Source organism: Schistocerca americana, chromosome X (assembly GCF_021461395.2).
Source record: "Schistocerca americana isolate TAMUIC-IGC-003095 chromosome X, iqSchAmer2.1, whole genome shotgun sequence".
NCBI lineage: Eukaryota > Metazoa > Arthropoda > Insecta > Orthoptera > Acrididae > Schistocerca > Schistocerca americana.
The window spans coordinates 619,553,468-619,572,395 of record NC_060130.1 but is presented as its reverse complement, the minus strand read 5'-3'; the positions used below and the strand labels follow the sequence as shown (position 1 = coordinate 619,572,395).

At 39.9% G+C, this 18,928-nt stretch overlaps 1 long non-coding RNA gene across 3 annotated transcripts in view; it reads left to right on the top strand.

Moving 5' to 3' along the window:
- The first annotated feature begins 5,761 nt into the window (after window positions 1–5,761).
- The window catches only part of LOC124556744, a 215,686-nt gene continuing 202,519 nt past the window's right edge, over window positions 5,762–18,928 (top strand). For all 3 annotated transcript variants that reach the window (XR_006968676.1, XR_006968675.1, XR_006968674.1), the window contains exon 1: window positions 5,762–5,956. This is a non-coding gene — a long non-coding RNA (uncharacterized LOC124556744). The remainder of the gene's footprint in view (window positions 5,957–18,928) is intronic.

Sequence of the window (18,928 nt, the reverse complement as noted above, 5' to 3'; positions counted from 1 at the left end):
TATTCAGAACAAAAAATACATAAACCCTATATAACTACATGTATTAGGATTTCCAGTGTAACTACGAGAAAACTGAAACAAGAAATCAAAATGTGCATAGATCTACAGTTCGTAGACTATGTAAAAACATGCAGAAAAATATACCGAAAGGCATATATAATATATAATGGTATTTCAATCAATAACTTGGACAACAAATCAAAAACTATATAGGAGTTTGTAAGAAATGAAACCAGTATCATTTGAGAAGAAGAAATAAACACTCAAAAACAGTGAAAATTACAATACAGAAAAAAACATTAATAACCATTTTTTATTTATAAAATGCATAGTGAACCATCAGCTGCTTTTATTTTAAACCCACACAGCTACTGGTTTTGGTCTTGCACCGTCATCTTGGATGAAGGGTTAAAATGGCTCATTATTCATTACCTAAAACATGTTTTGCATGTCATGAATGTAAATATGACACATGTCTGTAAAAGCAAACAAACAAATACCAAATGTACCCAGAGCAGTACTGGCGACTATGTTTGACCATCCGCAACATGGCATGTATGTGAAGCTGTCAGTAAGCCATTATGTGTAGTGTGGCCATAAATTCTGTCATACACTATCCTTTCATTTACCTTTGAGAATGCAGGCAGCTGAGAGATGGATCAGTAGGTGAATAGTAAACTTTTGTGGGTTGGCATCACTCCTACTAGTTTTAGTCTAGCTGGAAATTCTACAGTTTTCATTGATTGGTTACACAAATAGCACAATATGGACTAACAAATCTTACTCACTCACCCTAATTTCTAGAGCACTGAGAGCCTTTGAAAAATCTTATGATTTTTATGATTTCTTTAGGAGTTGTGCTTTTTAAATGAAGTACTTTGTATGGTGTAATTGCATGTGATTAAGCTGCTCTAGTCTGTGGGAGATTAGTTATTGTGGTTCCCAGTTTTTTCAGCGACAACTTTGTTTTATTCTGAGGCTGCAACTTTTTGATTATACTGGTCTATAGCATATCCCTGCTTTTTCTGATTTTATGTTTCTATTTGTCTTACATTTTAATATGTTCCAGATGTCTTTTTTTCCTTACTGTTTAGCCTGCTGATTTTTTGTGCATAATGTATGTGTTTGGCCTTTCCAATTACACATGTTAGGATTTAATTGTATTTCTTGTACTTTAATTTCACTGATAGGTTTGTACCAGTGCTATGTTCTATTTACAGATCCCTCTTTTTGGCACATGATATTCTAATCCCAATTGACAACCACTCTCTCCTTCCACTTCAGGTTGGTCCGATTTTAATGTTAATCTGTCTTTGGGGAAAGAAGGCTTCAAAGATTTTGAGAGAAAAGTTTAGGAATGAACTGAGTTTCTCATTCATTGTGTCCGCCTGGTATACTCTCTCCCATTGTTCTTACTGTATACTGTTTCTAAAAAATCTAGTAGATTCAATAACAATGTGAAAAGGATAGATTGCTACTCACAACATAGAGGAGGCATGGAGTGGTAGACAAGCACAATGAAAAAGACAGCTAGATATTATTCAGCTATTAGAGTAAGTCCTTCATCAGACAGAAAAAACTAAACTCACACACACAGCATCACTGTCATCTTCAGATTTTTCATATTTGAAGCCAGTAGATTCATCATTCATTGTTCTAACAAACTTAACTTGAGTGTAACCATTTACTGTGTTCTATTGGCGAGTTTTAAGTTTGTCATAAGACCATCATGATCAGACACACTATATATTACATCCTGTGTTCTTACTTCACTAAAACGTGGGATTCAGGAACAGATTATCACTCATGATCTTGCTGTGCCTATATACCCTTTTTGGGAATGACATCATAGTGAGAAGGTTGAACTTGGACAATCATCATCCCAGTTGTTTATGATTATTATTGTTTGAAGGAAAATTAATGTCCAAATCTCCAAACACTCTACTCTTAATGATGATCAGCCAAGTCATGGTGTCATCAATTGGCTGATAAATCAAGAAGATTTAATCACTGAATCACGGAAAAAACATGCATTCCCATATAATTTCACTGTTGTTCCTGTAAAGTTTTATAAGCCCTGCACCCCTTTGGTGAGGTAACATTGGCATATTTCGGTACTGGATTGCAAGATCTATCATGGTGCAGACTATGGCAGTGACCATACTATGCTGTCCATGAATATGCAGGTAAAACTGAAATTAGGGAAGAAGGCAAGAATAAGACAGGTTCATATTACAGATAAAAGTAATCTCCAGGAGTCTGGAGAAGGAATAAGACTCAAACTCCAGCAAGTAATGGATAAAGCAGTAGCCCCCAAAACATTGGACAAAATGAAGGAAATAATCAGTTCGTCTCTTCCTGAAGAGGTTACTAATATCCTCCAAGTGAAGAATCCCTCGATACTGAATGCTACTCTACTACTGATTGAAGAATGGAGCACACCAAAGAAATGTGGCATACAAACTGCTCAAGATGGAGAAGCAAATAAAGTATTTTGATGCAAAATGCAGTCCAACTGCTGAACTGACAAGACACAGTATCTCACCAGTATTTGTGATGAAATATACCAATACCAAAAGCTAAATCAAATACATCACCTTGTCTAGAAGATAAACAGTCAAGAGTTCAAATCCCACATGTGGGAGATAGAAGTCATAAATGGCAATCTTGTTGATGACAAGAAAGAAGTGATATTACTTAGGTGGAAACAACACTGTTCAGCCTCGCACTGCAAAGGAAATAATGCTGAGGAAGAAAACATTTGTGTGGAATCAGACACGGAACCTGATATGCTATTTGGTGAAACTGACAATGCCATCAAGCATTTGAAAAACAACAGAGCCTTTACATTTAGTTTGTAACATGGTGTGGAAAACTGGTGAATGATCTAAAGACTGGACTACATCTGTTATAATTCCTCTTCACAAAATAGGGTCAGTTAGGGACTTTTCCAATTATTTGGCTGTAGTACGCCAACAAAGTCCTGCTGTACATACTGAAATTTCTGCAATCTCAGATTTCTGCAGAACAAACAAGTTATGTAACATGCAACAGTACACGAGTGGTGTATGTGGATTTGAGACAGATAACTGAAAGATGTCATTAGTTCTGTGTCTCTGCCTTCATTTGTTTCCTAGATTATGAAAAGGCCTTGATTGTGTCACATGGGACAAATGGTGGTGTATGCTCAATGAGTCTGGGGTTTCAAAACACCTAATATCATTATTAAAATACTTTTGCATTGTAACCATAAAAGTGGTTGGTGAATACTTAAAGTTTTTCTTTCTGACAAATGGAGTCAGACAGGATTATATACTGTCAACTCAGCTCTATAACATCTATGCAGACTATGTCATCACAGATGCACTGGGTGGCTGGGATGTAGGAATTTCCAATTGAAAATCAATGATCTGCGTTTTGCTGATGATACTACCCTTATAGCAGGAAATGAAATTTCAGTCCAGAGATAAACATGAAAAAGATCCAATTAATGGTTATTAAGCAATAAGGTTTAGATCAAAGCCAACTTACAGATTGCTTACAGGTTCTTGGCCAATATGAAATGGTTAAACTCACTAAGATCTGCCAGAACCAGGCAATATCCAAAAACAACAAAGATGTACTTGGTGGAATCATTGGTGTTCTCTGTGTTCTTGTGTGGCTGTGAGATCTAGACTACGAAACCTAGTGACAAGAGCCAAATTGATGTCCTCAACATGTGGTGTCGATGGAAGATGTTAAGTGTACCATGAACAGAAAGTATAACCAATGCTCCCAGTACAAAGTAACTTAGCATCACAAGAAGTTTGCCTTACCATTTCAGTCAAAGCTACTCCCAGTTCCTTGGGCACATTTTAAGAAGAAAAGGGGATAATTTAGAAAAGACCATCTTACAACACAAAAGCAAAGGCAGAAGACCACAAGATGGAGCAGCACGCAAATGGTTGGCTCAATCAAAGAAGATTACCTACCTACCTCTTCTGAAAATATTGAGATGAGCTCAAGTTACTATGAATGGAGGCACCTAGCCAAAGATTCAGTTACTTAAACAACGAATGAAGAAATGATGTTACAACATGCAGCATTGATTAAATGGGCTAATCATGACGATGTGGGGATATATATGACTACATGCTTATTTACATAAGTAAGCAAATATTACCTATGAATCACCTGCTATAAAGTTTGCAGCTCATTTTAGTTTCGTCACCTACGCTTCCAACTACGCTCAATGGAGCACATTATCATGATTTCATACGGGATACTCTACCTGTGCTGGTAGAACATGTGCCTTTACAAGTATGACACAACATGTGGTTCATGCACGATGGAGCTCCTGCACATTTCAGTTGAAGTGTTCGTACGCTTCTCAACAACAGATTCGGTGACCGATGGATTGGTAGAGGTGGACCAATTCCATGGCCTCCACGCTCTCCTGACCTCAACCCTCTTGACTTTCATTTATGGGGGCATTTGAAAGCTCTTGTCTACACAACCCCGGTACCAAATGTAGAGACTCTTCGTGCTCGTATTGTGGACGGCTGTGGTACAATACGCCATTCTCCAGGGCTGCATCAGCGCATCAGGGATTCCATGCGACGGAGGGTGGATGCATGTATCCTTGCTAACGGAGGACATTTTGAACATTTCCTGTAACAAAGTGTTTGAAGTCACGCTGGTACGTTCTGTTGCTGTGTGTTTCCATTCCATGATTAATGTGATTTGAAGAGAAGTAATAAAATGAGCTGTAACATGGAAAGTAAGCGTTTCCGGACACATGTCCACATAACATATTTTCTTTCTTTGTGTGTGAGGAAGGTTTCCTGAAAGTTTGGCCGTACCTTTTTGTAACACCCTATATAATGTTCAGCGGTAACTCATCTTTAAGAAAGAATCTTCAGCGCTCAAAAACTTGCTGTACAAATAATTGAGGTGCTCACCCATGATCATATGGTAGACATTTGTTTAAGGAGTTGGGTAGCCTTATTGTTGCTTTACAGTTTATTTATTCTCTCATGGAATTTGTTGTAAATAATCCACTACAGTTCAAAAATTACAATACCAGAAGGAAAAATGGCATTCATTACTCCACATTAAGTTTGTCTTGAAGACAACAAGGGATGCACAATGGCACAATAAAAGGTTTTGTTCACTTGCTCAGTGATATAAAATGTCTGACAGACAACAAAGTAAAATTTGAAAGCAAACTGTGAAAGTTTCTCCTTGACAGTACTTCTATTCGGCAGAAGAATGCCTGTTATTATAATGTGTAAAAGGCGGTGAGTAGGAATTGCTAACTCACATATGTATGTTTTTTTCCAAAAAAATAAATAAATGAAAATCTTATAATGTTTAGCATTTAGCCACATTTACAAATTAATTTGCTACGTGAATGTAAAATGACTTGATTCACATCATAAGGATTTGTCGTGAAAAATGATCCATGCAACATGAAACTAACCAATCTTATTTACAGGTAAAGATCAGAAGAATGAGAAAACTGCATAAGAAATGGATATATTTTTCGGGCGACGCAATCATATATACCGTATTTTCTTTAAGTTTACAGCATATTCATCATGACAGCAATGATTATGAATTGTTTTATTTATTTTACTAGTACTCTGTTTTGTCCACGTGCATTTGCATTCAGAAGAGGAAAGCGAGCTATGTTAACTGCAGAGTTGAGAAGCTCATTTGAACGTGGCGCGTTTCGCTCACCAACGGATTACGTATTTTCAAACATCGACAGTCAAGTGTTCATTGTTTGTGCAACGGGGAAAAGACGTGTGCTTCACTATTTTGCGTATGTGCAGTGATAAATAATTAGTGAGGTGCGTGTGTAATAGGTGTTCTGGGTGCAGGAAGTGCTTATTTGGTTTATAGTGAAGTGAATCTAAAATGTGAAGTGTAGTGCCACGGATAACGTCATATTACCGCCACTTGCAGGTTAACGGTAAGTAATTTGAAATTGACATTGCGGGCATGCAAATTCCGCTTGATTTACAGTCTTTTTCAGTCAAGAGTTTTCGTGTGATGACCTATTAATGCTGTGGAGTTGAAAAAGTAATTCTTCGTATTGACAAGCAATATAATACAGTTAATTTGTTACGACACCGTTAGTGCTTAATGTATCGAGCGGCTATCTTCTGTAGTCGTTTTGGTGTGCCCTTGTACGTAGTAATTCGTGAAGTCTAGAGAGTGAAATCGTTTAGATATTTGCTTCAGCTTACTATAGTTTTAACTTTCCTGGATTTTTATGGAAGTGATATACTTTAAGCCCACAGTCTTCCAATTACCGTATCATTTTCTAGTATATACAACATACAGTATTTCTTTCACGTTAGTGTTAAAGATATGTGTTCTTTTATGCAACATGTATCCCATAGAATTTGCCGTTGTTACTATTGGCTTCCAAATTTTATGACAAAACAGTGATGCAATAGCTGGTGGAGGTAGAGCATTAGGCTACCCACATCATTTCTTCCAACACAAACAATGAATTTTTCTTATTACGATCATATATTGAGATGACGTCTTTATGTGGGCCTAACTGTGTGTCAAGCAGGCTTTACTGATTATGAAACATTCCAGTAACTTTGTAACTTACCGTGCTTTTTAGGACGCTTAGGTGATATCTAGTTTGGATGTACTGTGTGTAGCGCGCGCGCTTTTAATAAAGTTAAAGTCCAAGTTCACATACAAAAAGAAAGAGAAAACATGCTTACCCATCAATAAGTGCTTTCTGTTAAACTGTGTTCAATGTTGCCTTTCTGAAGGTTTTAAATGATTTATTATTATTGCCTACTGAGTTTATAATAGTTCCTTGGTGGACATATTCCTTTGTTTATGAAGGCATGATCTACCAACTGTCAAGTGAAGGGACCCATGTATTCCAGTCTAATATCGCCCTTATTACCTGATTCGGTTAAGCGCTAAGCATCTTCAAATCTGTTAAAACTAAATGAAAGGTGTTTTGTGGGTAAGTGAGCGTTACTAATCCAATAATAAATTAATAAATATAGTTCTATGCAACTAGCGTTGTATCATATAGGTCAACGTTGTTTTATTACATGTAGTTAGGTATAATTAAAAAAATGTGTGCATTGATGAAAAATTGAATTGGAAGAAACACATCGATGATCTGCTGCAACGGTTAGGTACAGCTACTTATGCTATTAGGGTTATTGCAAATTTTGGTGATAAATATACCAGTAAATTAGCCTACTATGCCCATTTTCTTTCAGTGCTTTCATATGTCATCATATTTTGGGGCAATTCGTCATAAAGAGAGAGAGTATTCATTGCACAAAAGCGTGTGATGAGAATAATTGCTGGAGCCCACCCAAGATCATTGCTGAAATTTATTTAAGGAACTCTGGATATTCACAGTAGTTTCACAATACATATCACTTATGAAATTTTTCATTAATAACCCATCACAATTCAGAAATAACAGCGAAGTGCATAGGTACAACACGAGAAGAAAGGATTATATTCACTATTCTGGATTAAATCTCACTTTGGCACAGAAAGGCGTGAATTACGCTTCCACAAAAATCTTTGGTCATTTGCCAAATAGTCTTAAAGGGTCGACAGAAGTGTCCGATCCCACGCGTCGGCTTTGACCCGTGACGTAAGGGTGTGTGGTGTGTGACGTCATGACGGCGCGGAGTTTGGTTTGAGTGTGGCATGTTTGGTAGATGTCGTCGTGTTATGGTTTGTTGTGCCGTCTGGTGGTATGTTCAGGGTTTTCGTTTGTGTGGTGTAATGGGGTCAGTTTGCTCTTGCTCATTATCCAGTATTGTTAGTGTATTTGTAGCGGAATTCGTTTCAGTGAGTTGACGATTTTGTGGTTTTGTGTGAAGGTTAATTTAGTGTTGTTCGCTGCACTTCGTGTGGTATTTTTATTAAATTTAATCGGTTTTTGTTTTTTTTGTTCAGGAATGAATATGACAGACAAAATTAACAGTGCGCGTCTGAGGGTTATGATGGGAAGACTCCTTTGGAACTGATTAAGTTTTTGCAGCTTTTCGGTTTAATTGCCGAGGGTGTCAAATGCTGTATTTGTGGCGAAGATATGAAGCCTAATGACACTAACGGGACAAGCGCGGGAAATGGGGTGTTTTGGGTGGGGGGCAAACTGAATATAAACAAATTTAGACGCCTTGCGTAGCTACAACGTGTAAGTGAAGACAGCCATGCATGAATACCCACCCACCCACCTCCCCAGGGGTCGTAACCCCTGCAACCCATAGAAGATAAAGATGTTTCAGTAGCTGATTAGTGTTTTTTGTCTTTAAAAAAAAAAAAATCTCACGGGATAGAACGAACAGATCAGAAAGATAAATATAATAAACTAAAACAGAAATTCGAGGAAACAGATAATTAAAATAAGTAATAAGTGTTTTCAAATTTTAAAAAAAATCTCACGAGATAGAACGAACAGATCAGAAAAGTAAATAAGATAAAACGGAACTGGAGACAGCCACACTCAAACCAAACTCCGCGCCGTCATGACGTCACACACAACACCCTTACGTCACGGGTCAAAGCCGACGCGTTGGATCAGACGCTTCTGTCGACCCTCGAGGAGTACATAGAACTGGGGTCCACAGTATTTTCAGATGCATTTTCTTCGTATAGGGGGTTGGGTGAGAGGGGATTCCATCATTTAGTAGTTAACCATAGCTTAGAGTTCAAAAATTATGAGACGGGGGCTTGCACCAATACAATACAGGGGATGTGGGGGGGCTGTGAAGTCAGTTCTTGGGAGGGGGAAGAAGTGCTCTTCCAACCTTCAGTCTCATTTAGATGAGTACTGTTGGTGGAAGAGTGTCCCTGAGGGCTATTGTGTTTTTCGGGTTTTCTTAAGGGCTGTCAGTAAAATGTATAGGCCGAAAGTGGTTGGTTAGGGTAGGTAGGTAGGTGGGTGGCTGCGGCTCAGGGTGCGGTGGGTGGTTTATTTAGTGTTTGTGAGAGGGGGGGGGGGAGTGTGTGTGTTGGTTTGTGTTTTAGTTGTGGAGTATCTAGTTTGTTGAAGTTTTTGTTGGGTTGTAGTATGTGACTGAAATTTTATGTTGCATTTGGTTTTTGTTTGTGGTTTTTATTTTGGGATGGGTGGGTTGCTGTGTGGGTAGGTTGGGTCTTTCTTTTGGTTGAGTATTTTTTTTGTTGGGTTGTGTGCGGGCGATTGTGGTGGCCAACCTAGTTTGTGGCCCTGGAACTTTTTTGTGGTAAGTTTTTATTCTTTTGTTTTCAGTATATATGTTGTGTGTTGGGGTCTAGGGAAGTGTTTTATTGAAATATGTGGCTGTGAAGGTTGGTATTGGTACCGGGGGATGTTTCGGAGTCATATAGGTCAAGGGAAGTGTTCCGTCCCAATTTATGGGATCGGGAGCTGCTGTTGAGCTATATAGGTCAGGGGAAGTGTTTGATTCTAATTTATGGGATCAGGAGCTGCTGTCAAAGCAGACAGGTGGGATCGGACGCTTCCGTATTTCCGTATTAAGTCTGACAGCCAACCAACATTTAAAAGCAAGTTAAAAGAATTTCTGAATGACAATTCCTAAACTGTATTTTTAATTTCTAACAAATCTGAAGATGTTCAGCACTAGAACAAATTGGTAACGTAAAAATGATCCTGCGCATGATAGTTTTGCTGAGTACACAGGAAGTAATTTAAGGTGCGCCAGTACTAAGAGAGCTAACATTTGACTTTTCTTTTTGAGATAGCTGATAGTAGGCTTCTGCAAGTAAACTGAATGCCACTGCATTTGTCAGTCATATTCATATAAATTATGAATATAAACACACACACACACACACACACACACACACACACACACACACACACACACACACACACAAATGGAGGGAATCATGTGATTTAAAGTTTCTCTGCCTGTTCATGAACTATTGAAACAATTTTTGACCAAAGTTTTGGGAGTCATCAGGTTTGGCAAGGGACAACTGCAAGTTATAGTACATGCCAGTGAGTAAAATTTGCTGTTGCACAGGCAATGGGACAGTGCAGCAGATCTGTTCTGACGCTGATCTGCCTTTACTGTGACCTCTCGAAGTAAGAGATTAGCAACTAGAGAGCATGTATCTACGTAAAGATAGTAGGCTTCTGCAAGTAAACTGAATGCCACTGCATTTGTCAGTCATCCGCAAAGGAAGGAAGTATGTGAGATATGTCTGGAAAGTACTGTAATGAAATACTTTTTTCTTAGCACTCCTTTTGATACCTACACATTTGGACCGGTTTGTGGGAGGTGCAGTGGATGGTAATATTTTCACCTTTTAATGCTTCCTAGCTCAGTCCTTTCTGCTGTGTAAGTGGACAGCTGTTTCTGTGTGAACCTCCTGAGAATGCATGTGTTACAGTGCACAATTTAGTTCTGTTCTAAAATCAACAAAAGATTTAAGACATCTACCAAGTGAGACAGCAAGCCTGTGGACACTCTGCATGTCATATTCTCAAGTTTTTGAGGGCTGAATTTGTTGGAAGAATTTCCAGGAAAGGGTCCCCCACTCAAAGGCCATCAGCCATAAAAAGTGACAAATATTTTTTTTATCCATAATCTTTCCAACACTGACCATTAACCATGTGATAAATGATAGCAGATACACCCTTTGTGGATGTACACAACAGCTTAAGACAAAAGGGCTTTTCAACCACAAAAGGAGGTATTAAATACCTGTCAGTTGCACCATGACATCACTCTCTGTCCGGTATTTCTTGGTCAAGCACCAGTTTGTGTTGCTGTTCCATCCTATGTGCAGTCCTGACATGGCTCCAGCAAACTTTCCTGTTAGAGACTCAAGCAAAGAGTTTCTTTTGGGGTCTTTAAAGCGATCCAAATGGTCGTGATGTATGCTCTAAACAAAGCTCCATTTGATGACTTTCCAGAAATATGCAGTGCATAGCAGTCAGTGAAATATATTTGTAAATGCCAAAGTGGACCATGTCAAAGAATTTTGTCTGTAACAATATCTTTAATAAATTTTTGTACAGATGTAGTTGCATCATGTTCCAGACACGTCTGGTATGCAGGGACTGGGTAGAGATTCATGTTGGACTGCAGCTCAGTAGAGGCTTACTCTTTTTAAAGAGTTGTGCTAGTATAAATTTCATGATGAAAGCAGACAAATTTTGATGTAGCAAAAATCTTAAACCTGTTTCTCTCCAACAAACATCTGCAGATGATGTACATTCACTGATAGCAGTGTTTGAATATATAATTTGTACAACTTTAGTGAACACACAGCTCTTCTTGTGTTTCCACAAGAAATTCTGACTGTGCAGACCTGTCTTAATTAGGTGCTGCAGTAAGTGCAAAACTAGAAACCCCACAAGAACATGGTGCTCGAGAAAGATTATGATTGCTTCGTACATCACTTGCTGAAACATCTATCACAATTTTATTTAAATCAGAGTATATGTATGGAGGTATTTTTGCAACACCACAGTCCAACTCTTATCATTTATGGCTCATTGTGGAAATGATTTTATTTTTTTTCGTGTAGCAAACTATTCCATGCATGGAGTGACCAGCACTGTTCATTTGCTTATTGATACAGGCAGTTAGCAGTGTGTTTTGTCCGGAACTGATTTATTTTTGTATGTCTTTAATCGTTTTGCTTAGTTTCAGGACACTTTATACACACTTTTGAAACATTTTTATACACATTTGTGTGGGGGGGGGGGGGGGGGGGGCTATTTTTGACAAAGACCTTGTTGGCCGAAAGTTGACTTTCAGACAGTCTTTTTCTTGTGTCTTTCTGTGACTCAGCATCTCTTCTATATATGGAGTAGCAACGATCCTTTTCATAATATTGCTACTTTAAATGTAAATAGTTGGCTGACTGAATTAGGCAAGGCTGGGTACAGCTTGACACTTGCCCACATAAATATGCAGTTTCTCGGGAACCATGTTCAGGATGTTTAGCTTCCTGATGTTTTATGTTTTCCATGTTGTGGATATGTTTAGTCAAGTGCACTGTTGCATTAAGGCAAAAGTGAAAATTTGAGAATGAGCATATTGTGGTGCTATTGGTTGAGTATTAATGATCAGTTATTAATATATAAAAAAACCTTGCTATTTCAGTGCCTATTCATCTTTTGTATTACACCTGAAGTCACCTATAGCTTCGCAGTTCGAAGTATGTTTAATATGGTCTTTGGGCCTACTGCACATACCAGTTTGTTGCCAGAACCTTTAGTTCATATTCACTTCTTTAGATGAAAACCACACTTCTAAACTAACCTAGACCTTGGGACTTGTGTTTGTGATTGTGTTTTTTAATTTCGAATAACACTTTCAGAGATTGTAGCAAATCAACATTGTATCTACTTCTTTGTTTTCATCTGCAATTTCTTTAAGGTCCACATTTATTCAATTTTGTGGTAATGTTAGTCCTCCTCTTCTTGTGTCCACTTTATTCCATTTCCTGAGATATATATATATATATATATATATATATATATATATATATATATATATATATATATAAAAACAAAGATGATGTGACTTACCAAATGAAAGTGCTGGCAGGTCGACAGACACACAAACATACACACAAAATTCAAGCTTTCGCAACAAACCTCATCAGGAAAGAAGGAAGGAGAGGGAAAGACGAAAGGATGTGGGTTTTAAGGGAGAGGGTAAGGAGTCATTCCAATCCCGGGAGCAGAAAGACTTACCTTAGGGGGAAAAAAGGACAGGTATACACTCGTACACACACACATATCCATCCACACATACACAGACACAAGCAGACATATTTAAAATGTTTGAAAGCTCTTGTCTACGCAACCCCGGTACCAAATGTAGAGAGACTCTTCGTGCTCGTATTGTGGACGGCTGTGATACAATACGCCATTCTCCAGGGCTGCATCAGCGCATCAGGGATTCCATGTGACGGAGGGTGGATGCATGTATCCTCGCTAACAGAGGACATTTTGAACATTTCCTGTAACAAAGTGTTTGAAGTCACACTGGTATGTTCTGTTGATGTGTTTCCATTCCATGATTAATGTGATTTGAAGAGAAGTAATAAAATGAGCTCTAACATGGAAAGTAAGCGTTTCCAGACACATATCCACATAACATATTTTCTTTCTTTGTGTGTGAGGAATGTTTCCTGAAAGTTTGGCTGTACCTTTTTGTAACACCCTGTAGAATAAAAAGATTGAAATATGTAATGATGAATCATGACAAAGACACCAGATCTTAGAAATTTTTCGAGTTGTTCAGACTTTATGTCACTTCCCAGACATCAAGACCTTTGATTTTGCCTTCACTAGAGATTAATAAACACCTGCAGAACATAATACAAGTTGTCAAATTTAACTGAGGACCAGTTGAATACGGACCGATTTTCAATGTACCTCCACCCATTCTTTTTTTTGTTTTTTATAAGGGCTTTATATGCTTGCACCGCAAAACCAAAATAGTATATGTGGTTTAGAACATGGGCTATTTAATGAAAAGAGTTTGAAGAAGACACTTTTTTTGTAAAAGTGGGCGAAAAATGACCATTTCTGACGTTTTCGGAAAACTTAACTTTGCCCTCAATTTGTAAACTATTTACAAAAAACTGGAAAGCAGTATGAGAATGAAAATTTATATTCTAATACCTGGTGTTGGTAAAATTATTGTGTGCAAAGGTCCAGCTTTATCCCACAATTACATCCAGTGATATGAAAAACTAAACTTCACATTTTTAAAGCATCTATTTTTTCAGCCAACTTTGTTTCAAATTATCCATATGCAAAACACCCAGGGAATCCTTTTTGTTATTTCACTTACGAGAGTGCAAAAAGTTGTACAAGATGGCCTCCTTTTGTTTCAGTCAATAAAATATTGCCGGGGATACTACGTCCGAAAGTTGCACGAAGCTCACAGGTGCACTGTTGAATGATGTGCTGTGGGGGCAAACGAATGACTATATCTACAGAAGTATAGAATTACTGAGCGTGAAACTTCACCAGCGATTATGGGGAACATGTACTAATTTTCATACAAAACCTGTGAGGATCATATGGGAACCTCTAGACCATACAGCACGGAATGACCCCAAAGAAAGCCACAGACACAAGAATACATAAAATGGAGAAGGTCTTTTAAATAACAAGAAACATACACTAAAAAAAAATCTTTATCCGGGAACAGCGGTCAGACAAAAAATACTCTATGCAGTGGAAACTAAAAACCGTCTACACAGGGTCAGCTATAAAACAAACAATAGGCGTGGGGAGGGGGGGGGGGGGGGAGGAGAACAAGACATGGAAAATACTAGGACCCAAAAGCAGCAAAGAATCAGAAGATCTAGTAATGCAGTGAAGCAGTCAACAGTCTGAAGATTGCTTTGACCACCACAGCACTTTCCTATGGTCAAGGTAGCTTAAGAAACTCCCCGACAGCTCAATGCACTGTTGCAAGCTTTCAACTGTGAAGTGCTAATGCCTGCAAGCGAAAACCATAGCTGCCTTCAGAGCTGTGACAAAACTAAGGTATTGCCACAAAGATGTTGACAAAATTGCGTTGCATTATTGGTTGAGGTAGTACCACGAAGCTGCCACACCAAGCCCACTGCAATTGTCAGGGATCAACTTATGCCGACTCAGCTACCCGCACGGTCCTGCTGTTGCCTTTCTTTGACCTATGATCTGACTTAACCAGCCAGTTACAGGAGGACTTATGGTTTAACCTGGATTCTAAAAATCATTGTGCAACTCAGCATTTTTCACATCAACAAACATTGTCAGAGGTGACAGAAGTGATAAGTGACAGATAAAATCCTAGAATTAATTATAGAACTACAAAATTGGAAAGTGGAGACATGGAATGAAAAAAAAAAGAAATTAAAATTCTATGCACATGCAACCAGAAAGTAAAAGAGTAACAAAACAAATCCCTAGCTTCCTAAATAATTACAAATTTGAAATCATATGGTTGAGAAAAGTAGGAAGAGGTACTGAAAACGCGGGAATCAACACTGACACAATAAGAAACAGAATACTTTTTAAAACAGCAACAGAAAATACAGGCTTTCAGGGGGGGGGGGGGCATATATATATATATATATATATATATAGGGTTATAATAGAGGGAAACATTCCACGTAGGAAAAATATATCTAAAAACAAAGATGATGTGACTTACCAAATGAAAGTGCTGGCAGGTCGACAGACACACAATGAAAGTCAAGAGGGTTGAGGTCAGCAGAGCGTGGAGGCCATGGAATTGGTCCGCCTCTACCAATCCATTGGTTACCGAATCTGTTGTTGAGAAGCGTACGAACACTTCGACTGAAATGTGCAGAAGCTCCATCGTGCATGAACCACATGTTGTGTCGTACTTGAAAAGGAACATGTTCTAGCAGCACAGGTAGAGTATCCCGTATGAAATCATAATAAGTACAGTACATACTGACGAAACTAAAATGAGCTCTAACATGGAAATTAAGCGTTTCCGGACACATGTCCACATAACATCTTTTCTTTATTTGTGTGTGAGGAATGTTTCCTGAAAGTTTGGCCATACCTTTTTGTAACACCCTGTATAACTACAGAATCAAACTGGTTATTAACTTTACAATTTAACTGTGCATTACTAAGACAATGGAAATCATGTTAGTAAAATTGTTGCATAGTTGCTTCAGCGCACTTCATATAAATAACTTTCAGTTTTTACACCATTATCATGTGTAAATTTTGAAGTTCAAAGCAGTCTTCCTGACATTTTTAGAATGGATCCATATTATTAGTTCCCACTGCGGGCCCGTGGGTTAGAATAGGCCTGAGGTGTTCCTGCCTGTCATAAAAGGCGACTAAAAGGAGTCTCACACCTTTTTGCCCTATAAGTTCAGGTCCCATTTTATAATTTGATGCGCCACTTTCAAAATTCTACAGAAGTGCAGGCTATATGGGGAAGGATGCCTTACGTGGTGCAAGAGTTATCCATAGTGCCCTTAGTTTCAATCTCCTGAATCTCTTGTCATGTGTTTGCATCCCCACCTGCAATTCAACTATTTGGGTGAGTACACTTTCCGGGGTCTATCATCTTCCAGTGACTACCGTCCTCTTTTGCCCCCATGTAAATATTGTATTTCTCAGCACCAAATATCCAGCATGGTAGCCAGTCCGTTGTGGTGGGGCCATCATGTACCCATTTGGTAGTAGCCCCCCTGACAACACAGGGATCTCACTGCTGATGCCTAAGCTGTAAACTCCCCATGTATGCTGAGGAGTAGATGTCTGTCTTCATGGGGCATCAGGGCTCCCGGCAATGGCCATCATGCCATGTGGCCTTTGCTGTGGCTGGGTGGTGCCCATGGGGAGAGCCCCTGATCGGAGTGGGTGGCATCAGGGCGGATGACTCGCAATGAAGCGGACTAAGTCATCTCTTGCTGGTGACCGTATGGCACCAACAGTCTCTAAGAAGGGCAATATCGAATACAATGTGACAGTGCTGTCCAAGATACGAAACAGCACAGTCTTGATTCAACAGCATCCCCAGCACAATCCCAAGCGTTACTCGCCTGTGACAAGGTGGATGATATTCCTGTTTCTGTCACTCCTCGTAAAAACCTCAACATGGTCCAGGATATCATTTTCCATCACGATCTCCTTTTGTAGTCTGATGTCGAGCTCCACGCCAATATAAAACGGTGGGGTGTTCATTTCATCTGGTGCATTTACAGGGGACCCAAAGACAACAGGGTTGCTACTGGCACCTTCATCTTCGTCTTTGAGCATGATTCATTGCCTGAAAAGGTCAAGGTGATGGTTTACCACTCTGACGTTAAACCATACATCCCTCCCCCATACGGTGCTTTAAGTACTGGAAGATAAGGCACGTCTCTTCCCGCTGCACTTCCAGCGCAACAGGTCGAGACTGTGGACGTCCACTGCACCCAGATACTCCATGTGCGCTACCTCCCACTTGCATCAACTGTGGAGAGCACCACTCACCCTGCTCACCAGACTGCCCAGTACTCCAAAAGAAGTGGAAAACCATGGAGTACAAGACCCTTGACCGGTTGACTTACACACACACTAAAAAAAATTAAAAGATTACACCCCACTCGCTTGATGTCGACATAGGCTGCAGCTACATCACCATCGCCCTCCCAAGTGCCAGTGGTTCCTCACTCTGTGCCACAAACAGTGGGCCCTCCGGGCAACCAGAATACATCCACCCCCTTGGTGTTAGGGGACAAATCTTCCTCCGTTACTCCCTAAGCACCTACTTCAGGAGCAAGGCCCCCCAAATGCTATATGGCGTGCCTCTGCATGAACCCTCTCAAACGGGTTTCAATTCTCTCCTTTAAAATGGGGGTGGTCCACTTCTGTCGCCGTACTATTGTCCAACCTGAGCCAGAGGTCTACCTCAATGCATAACGATTACCTGTGGTCCCACAGTTTCATTTCCTGGGTCTTCTTTTCGACTATAAGCTCACTTGGCTGCCTCGTATCAGACTTCTGAAGATAGGATGTTTCCGTAAACTGTGTCCTTCACTTCCTTGCCCACACCTCTTGGGGTGCGGATCGTTCCACTCTTCTCCGCCTTTATTGGGCTTCAGTGCTGTCTTGCTTGGACTATGGTTGTCAGGTTTATGGTTTGGTTGCTCCTTCCACACTGCCCCTCCTGGATCTGGTCCGCCATCGTGGTATCCGTTTGGCCATCAGTGCCTTTCATACTAGCCATGTTGATAGTCTCCTGGTTGAAGCTGGGATCTCTCCCCTCCCCTTCCCTTTCTGATTGGTGGTCCCAGCTTCTGGCTTCTTGTGTAATCGCTGTCCGTTCCTCTCCCACTCATCCTTTCAATTTTATCCTGTTCACAGACCAAGATTGTCGCTCACCTGATTCCTGCCTTCAGTCGGGTTTACCGATTGGACTCCGCTGTGAGTCTCTTTGCAGCTTCCTTCTTTGTCCTGTCTCCCACATTCCCTGCCCAACCCCTCCCTCCCCCCCCCCCCCCCCCCCCTTGGTTAGTTCCTCAGCCCCAGATTCAGATGGATATCTGCCGATATCCGAAAGATTCCATTCCCCGATGGTGTTCCGTTGTTTTTTGCGCCGAATTTCATGGGATTTCTGGGATGCTGATGTTTTTTACACCGATAGCTCTAAATCTGCTGATTGTGTGGGATATGCCTTCACACCCTCCTTGGCATGGAAAATAGTCTCCTGTCAACTGCATGTGGGGTGTTTATTGTGGAACTGATGGCAATTTCCCAGGCCCTTACCTTTATTAAACAGTCCCAACTTAACCGCATTATGGTACGGACTCAGTGAGTGGCCTTCAGGCTATTGACTGGTGTTTTTTCCGCCATCCCTTGGTTTCAGCCATCCATGATGATCTTGCTGATCTTCACTATACTGCTTGTTCCATTGACTTGCTTTGGTTTTCTTTTGTGTAATGAGCCACCCCCACTTTGTGGTTGTGGGGCTTTCCATTAAGTAGCCCACATTTTGGTGGAATGCCCCCTTCTTTTGGCTCTGTATGCTAAGTACAGGTGAGGGGTGGGGTGTCTCCCACTGTAAGCTGTGTTTGGAGATTCCTGACTCCCCTCCCTGGCCAAGATACTCTCCTCTCTCCTTTTTACTCTGTTTTTATCGCATTTTAGATTTGGTTAGTTTCCTTTTACAATATGCACTTTTACATTCTAGTTGTTGAACACTTTTGAATAACAGGTGGTCTTGCCTGCACTACATCAGAGGTAACTTCCCTCCTTTTCAATTTCCATCGTAAATTTGATGTTGGGATGAGGGCAATTAAAATGGTCCAATAACCGGTGCAAAGAGTCTATTCCATGTGGCCAAACAAGAAACATCGTCAACATATCTCAGAAAACACGAAGGCTTCAAAAAAGATGTTTTCAGGGCCAAATCCTCAAAGTCCTCCGTAAAAAGAT